Here is a 7,225-nt window from a genome sequence, read left to right as displayed (position 1 = left end):
GTTCAGCAATAAGGGCTCAGAAACATTATAAAAGAGAGTATTAAAGGTTGCCTGGGAGTTGACCTGTCCGTCCTACTGGGCCAATGCAATGCCACTCAGTGACTCCCAAGCAGGCTCAGCAGAAAGCTGCTTACTGAGGTTGTACAGTGTTACAGTGCAGCTCAGCAAGCTCTCATGTTCCAATAAGGATAAAAGAACCAGTGGTGTTTGGGTTGGGGTGTTATTCTTGTTTTGAAACTGCAACAAAGCCCCCATTACAAGCAATATCTCTTGCTTTATGTACAGCTCAACAGTTTGGCTATTTTGAGCTCTGAAGGGAAGACAGAAAAGGTCTGGCTGCCAAAAGCCTGGTCACTGCCCTTGTAACACTTTGCATGCAGGCTTTGTATTTGATATCATAAGTTATGGAAAGCATACCATCAGTGAAAAAAGAATGTGGAACCACAAAACATGCAGCCAAGATGCAAAAGATGAAGAAGTCCTGTACCACTGCAACTATATCAGTTGGAGTAGACTTCTTGAACTGACTTATGTTTGTTAGTCAAATCCCAAGTGTAGGTACTGACTGTGCTGTCACACACTGCTGAAGCCCTTTTGCCTTTTAACATGGGAGAGAGTTACATGGAAATAATTCTTATGCAAACTCTTTCACTCTTCAGCTACAAATACATGGAGAGATTTACTCAACTGATAGTCAAAATCATTCAAACGATGTGTGTAATTAATCCCTGAGACTGATCTCTGAAGAATTTGGGTATCTTGACAGTGCATTAGACTTAGAAGTGGCACAGATAGGGTTTGGGCTATACTGAGGCTTTCTCTGCCAGAGTTAGAGGTCTTTGTCTTGTCTTTCCAGCAGAACAATCAATCATATAATGTATGTTGCTGAAATGTTTTTATTTTTTAGAACAATATAAATAATTTTTAAATAAGACCGGGATGGATATAGAACTCATAGGTATAGAGGGACCACAACATACATGTCCTACCACTATTATTCCATAAGCATCTGTCCCTTTCTTGAGTTAAGAACACATTGGTTCAGATGATCTAAAATACATATTCTCATTTCAGTGATCCTCCACTTCCCTGAGTTGTTTCTGGATATGGTCGAACCTTCTAAACTGCGACAACTGAGAATACAGGAAAGATAAAGCCTGATGTTGCCTGCAGAGCCACACCATCACTTGCACTTAAACCTCATCCTTAGGCCTCCAAAGACTGAGGAAACTTTCTATTAAAGAGTTGCCTACAATTCTTCCTAAAAGCATAAGCATAATAGTGTAAATTCATAGATGTGTACTCCCTTTATGTCATAGGCATTACTTAAATAATTGTACACTGAGTGAGTAAGTAGCTTCCTGTCTCACAGTCCTGCTCTGCAATTCTGGATCCCTGGTGAACAGGAAATTTTCATAGAGGCAGGCATCTTGTCTTGTCAAAAAAAGAATCCAAACAACCTGAAAGTCTTTCCTGGCCCTCTTCCTCAGCCTTCACTAAAATGCCTTCCCATATTTTCACAATTTCATGAACACATATGCTAGAGTCATTTTACAGCTACGTGGGCTAAAGAGTTCTCTCTAAAAAACAATTTCATAATTTAGGAAAACAAAGTTAACTTAGATCTCTTCAGAGTAAAACTGGTAGTGGTTTCACGTTAATTTTTGCCTACTCTGCAAAAATGTTTGTGAAGCTGCCAGACAGACTGACAATGATTTCTACACCCACAACCTCTTCTGTAGATGATGAAGCCAACATGTGGATGAAGTAAAAGAGAATGAGATAGCTAAGCGTTCAGACCCTGTCAATGGATCCTGAATACTCAATTTCACAAGAATTCAAAGCTGAGATCTTGTTTGTTATTAATCACTGCTTCGGTGACAACAGTCTCAAAGGACTGATTTTTCATCACATAGCTGCAGAACGAAAAGCTTCCAGGTACCAGATATTTCTACAGTGACAAAGCTCTCATGTATTTGGCTAATGTGTGTGTCTCAGAGTCACATTTGTGCAGATTTCCAGATAAATGTCATCAATAACCTATGCTCTGCTGTCCTTTCTCATTAGCCAGGTTAGCATGGCTGTTCTCTCCCACTAGCACAGTGTTTCTTGACCAAGGTTCACCATATGAAACCACTGAAATTAGCAGGCTGCTTGATTTTACTCTCATCCTCCATCTCTACATGTTATCATGGTGGTTATCAGGCCGAAGATTTTCCACTGTTTGTGAGACTGCTTTTCCAGAAATATTATTAGGAGCACTCTGAAAATGTGTGTGAAAGCAGAACAACTTGAACATCATGCTGACTGGGTAGTGAAAAAGAGACAAGAGAAAGAATGAGAAAAAAAATCAAGATTGTAAGCACTCTGTTTCAACATACAATTTAGAATAGGTTTCAGTTTGTATCACAGTGCACTGAAACAATATCATTACTGCACTGCGCTGCATTACTGAACTGGTGAAACCCTCTGGCTGGGAACAGCTACTCAGAGCACTATGAACATAACACAAACAAGCTCTGTGCTATGTAGAGGCATCTTTTCCAAGGAAGGTATTGTGCACTCTGTTACACAAAGCAGTGAAGAAGCACACATACAGTGAGATAATTAACTGAAGCTAAATACTTCTTAATGTGGAGAAGGCCTTGCTTTGGTTGCAGTTAGACATACTAATGTCTCCGTCAAGCATATTTCTTAACTTTGTAATTACCTTCATATTGTACCCCTTATGTTTACATTCCTTTGATATAAGGCAAACAGAACACACATTCGTGTGGAAAAACAGATGCATTACCTCTGTAAGAATGCCCATAAATGTTGTAATATGTGTGCAAACGTATTTAAATATTTCACCTGCAGCTTTACAATGAAGCTGATGCAGACATTGCAGTCTGAAATCTAATTTCAAATAGGCATAGGAATGGCAGCTTACAGACTCTGCAAATAAGGAAAATAGGAAGAAATATATCATACCTTTCTGCTTTAGAGATCTTCAAATACCACTGAATGTTTTTTTTTAATGAAATAAAAACATTTGCTAACAAATACATTAACGAAATTCTCCCTTTGAGAGTAACCACCAACTGTTGCTGATGCCTCCATTCACCTGGCATTCTGTGCCTGACTCAGGATCTCTGGTACAGGCCTCCTACACATGCTTCACTATAAGACAAATCCAGTTAAGTGCCTAGGTAAGAACTTAAAAACTGTCTTGCATGAGGATCTACATAAGGATTTTCTTTCTGCCAGGACTATGAACAAATACTGAAGAGACCAAATCACAGAGGAACTGTAAAGGACATCTGCTGTACCAGGAAGAGCTCATCAGGCAGCTGACACATAGAGTTTGTTACTAGAAGAGCTATCAGTTTGGGTTAGACTAAAAGAGCAGCATTAATAAATGAGACTGTAACATTTTGAGGCACCAGTCACTCTCAAGTGCTCAATACAATCATTTCCATTATTTATACCCAAAAAGCCCTGAAGTTTGGGCTTAAGGAATAAGCAAATAATATGTAAAGCAATTTTAAAAATAAACCATAAAAATAATTGTTGAGAAACAAAACAATATACAAAATCTTGTAATAAAATGTTATGAAGTAGCTAGATGCCAGGTGATTCTAGAAAATAGAAATAGTTCTTTAAGAGAACACAAACACACAAAACACAAACATTTTTTTCTTAAACGAAAGCTTAGATTCAGCAAGAATATCCTCTCTATCACCCCAAACTTATATCTTGATCTATGCAAAACAGCTGGGATTCTTGCGAACAGAATTTGATTGTGGGAAAGGACTAATCTGACCTGTGAGATGTTAGTTTAGTAACCAAAGTTATGCTTCACAAGAATCCACATTTCGATACATGCTGCACATGGTTCAGTCTATGCAAGACAAGCACAGCCTGGGAACTGGGAATCTCAGAAGAGAAAACTTAAATCTCTTCATACTCATGCTATATTATTGGCGCCCTGCACAAAAACAAACAAACAAAAAAGGATAATTATTAGAAATGTGCACAAAAGAAAAAAAAAAAGAAAAAAGTGTGTAATCACAACCTCTTTTAACAAGTGTAGAGCTGTCACTCCCTCAAGTGGTCAGATGTTTACCTTTGAATGTGTATATGGAAGAAAGGAGGAAGGACAGTGCATACTTCTACTGGGTGACCATTAGAGGAAATGATTATTTTTTCTACTTTTTTTCCAATTACATTTGAGAAGTTACTCTTTTAGGCCAAATGGCAGAGGCTGGCAGCTTTGGTCTGCCAGACTCCTGGTTTTAAATATGTTTTTCTTCCTAACCTGAGTGATATTTCAGTTAACTTGTTTACATGAACAAACCTGTTGGCAGCAGCAAGCTCAGCATGGAAATTCAATAACTGTTCCTTTCTGGCAGCATGAACGGATCCCAGCTGAAACCATGGAAGGGCTGATTCTGATTTCTCAGCAGTTTAATAGCAGTCTTGGAAGTGATTTTTTGCTGAGTAATATTTGTGGAGATTTAATTAACATCAATAAGCTGTAATGAGTAATGGTTTTGGTGAAATGCAGTTTCTAACTGAGAACTGTTCAAAGTTGTTCAGGCTAGCTCTCTTTCCTACTAATCACTACATGGCCAGATCATACTGATGCAGATGTGAGACCTACTTCCCTACACCTGTGTTGCTTCTGCATAAACTGTATTTGTCCTCTGCTTGAGTAACTGCCATAAATACTCAGTCACCAGCCACCTCTGATGGTATTGTTTTCCTATGTTTTGTCAGTTCTTGCTAAACTTTGAAGACACTTCAGTACTGCTATAAATATAAGTTAAAAGAAAACATTATATCAGAGATTATCACTATAATCAAGTCTGAAAGTTCTGAAAGATCTAAAAGGCAAAGGCACTTCTTCCCAAAAGGCACAATTCTTTGGAGACATTCTGACAAGGGATAATGGTCTCTAGTGCCACCTTTGGTTAACGTTTATTGTGGATGATTAGGAAAATGATACTGGTATTCTACTTGCAAATATCAAAACTTCAGAGTTTGTAGGTAAGTATTTCTAAATAGTGTTAGAAAAACCAAGAACAAAGTATGTCTGGTATTCCAGAAAACCTGGACAACAGGTTTGCTTGAAGCTTCACTTAGATGTGTCTGCTGCAAGGAAACAAAGAATTTCAGAACACAGAATCAAGGTAATTGAAGGTCCTAGCATTTCAAAGTAGAGGAAGAAACTGAGAGCAGGGAAGGATCACCATGGATTATATATAGCTCACTAAAGATCGCTGCTTCATACAATCAATGTAGCCAAAACAAGTAAATCTAATATTCGAAATCAAAATGAGAATAAAATACAAAATTGCCAGATTATCCACAAGAGTCATCCATGCCTCCAAAATACTGAATGCAATACACCCAATATGAAAATGTGTTTCCAACAGAGAAGTACAAAGAAAGGCGACAGGAAAGGCAAAATAACGACTTAATAATAATAATAAAAGGAATCAGAAGGCTGTCATGCTTTCAAAAGATATAAAAGCTATAAACTAAGAAAATAGAGGTTCATAAAACATGAAATAAACCACATGGTACTGAAGCTGAAATAAATCGATTTCTGTCTCCCAACAAATGATAGTGTAACTGATCAAAACAATTTATTGCAACACAACAGGATACTATGAAATTCAATACAACTACATGGGACAGACAACAAATACTCTACAAGCTGCAAAAACACTTGGCATTCCTTCACCCACTGACAGAACTTCTTGTGAGTACAAGAAACGCTGTTTTGAGAATTAAAAAGAACACAACTGAAAGCCTTCTCTTTCACCAAAATACAGCCTTATTTTTATGTGTACACATTACTCAAAAATCACTAAAAAAATGCCCTTTATGTTCTGTATTTATGAACACAGTACTAAGTCTTTTTGTAACATAAAAGGATGCATTTGGAAGGAGCTCTGTGCTTCATTCCTCACTTCTCAGAAGCTTAGACCTACTCTAAAACTAGCCTAACCTTCTTGGCTGAGGTTATGCAGCATCTCCAAAGGACTAGCACATAGGCTCATACCACTTTTCTCTTTGGGTGCCCAACATATCCAGATTCCACAGAGATCACAGATCTCTAATGAAAAATTTGGTTTAGACTCTGTTCTTGACAAATCAAAAGTCAGTGTCCTACAAAGTAAAAAGTAGATGACTTCTTAAGAAAAAAAGCATTTCTGTAATTAACATCTCACTTTTTGATTGCTTTTCAAAAATGTTATCCTACTTATGAACACCCAGTGAAGACCTTAATTTAACTGTAAGTATGAAAACCTTGTTTTGATACAAATATTACAACCAACTCTTCAGTTTTCTTTCTGTCAGTCCTCAATAATTTGTGGGGGTCCTGAGTGAACTAATAGGCCTTAAGAGACCCCAACAAGCCTCACCTGCCCCACCCATGAGCTCAGGGAGCCCCATTTAAGCTGAGCCCTGGGCCTTTATATCTGAGACATGCTGGAGGAGTACTAGTCTCTGTGCTAGCCTGGCTGTGCCTAGACAGGGGCCCTCTTCATCAGGACCTTGACATACAGCCTAACTTTCAAACTTAACTTCTGTTTTTTCTTATTAGTAGGGATGTGCCTGGTAATTACTGTTCCACTGCAGTTATCCTCAGCTGACCTGAGGCTAACAAGTGGTCGCCTTCCCAGATTAACCTCAGACCCACTTCATTGCTTGCTGGGTGACCCAGACCCTTGGCTGAAGCTAACCTGCTCTGCTTGCTTTGCTGAGGTGTGCTGGCAGTGAGGTCCTGATGTATTGGCTTTGTTATCATATCTGGCTTCCAACTTTTATTAACTGGCCAGCCCTCAATGCTTTTTTATTTACTTTCAAAGTAAACTTAGTTTTCCTATACCTGTTTTGGCATGAGAGCTATTGACAAGACTGTAAAAACTGAGATCCTCTTTAAAAATAAATAAATAAATAAATAAATAAACTTTCAAATTCTGGAGTTGACCATTAAAAGTTAATTCCTTTTGATTCAGCAGGCCTCTATCTTCTCTTGTTTACAGCCTGAATATTAAACATGTCAGTCTCAATATGAATGTGTCCCCATTTTAAAATGGAGAATATGAATTGTTCTCCTCATCAACAGCACTTTTAAGGAAAGAGGCTCTATGCCATAGCTATTCAATTTCCTGTTGTTACCTGTAAGGTAGCAGGAAGAAATCAATGCATAAACAGAAGGTTTAATCCT

This window comes from Cyrtonyx montezumae, unplaced genomic scaffold (assembly GCF_038088225.1).
Source record: "Cyrtonyx montezumae isolate F1298 unplaced genomic scaffold, pur_monq_1.0 scaffold_10, whole genome shotgun sequence".
NCBI classification, from domain to species: Eukaryota; Metazoa; Chordata; class Aves; order Galliformes; family Odontophoridae; genus Cyrtonyx; species Cyrtonyx montezumae.
The sequence above is the reverse complement of the archived record's forward strand: the minus strand, read 5'-3'. Positions refer to the sequence as shown.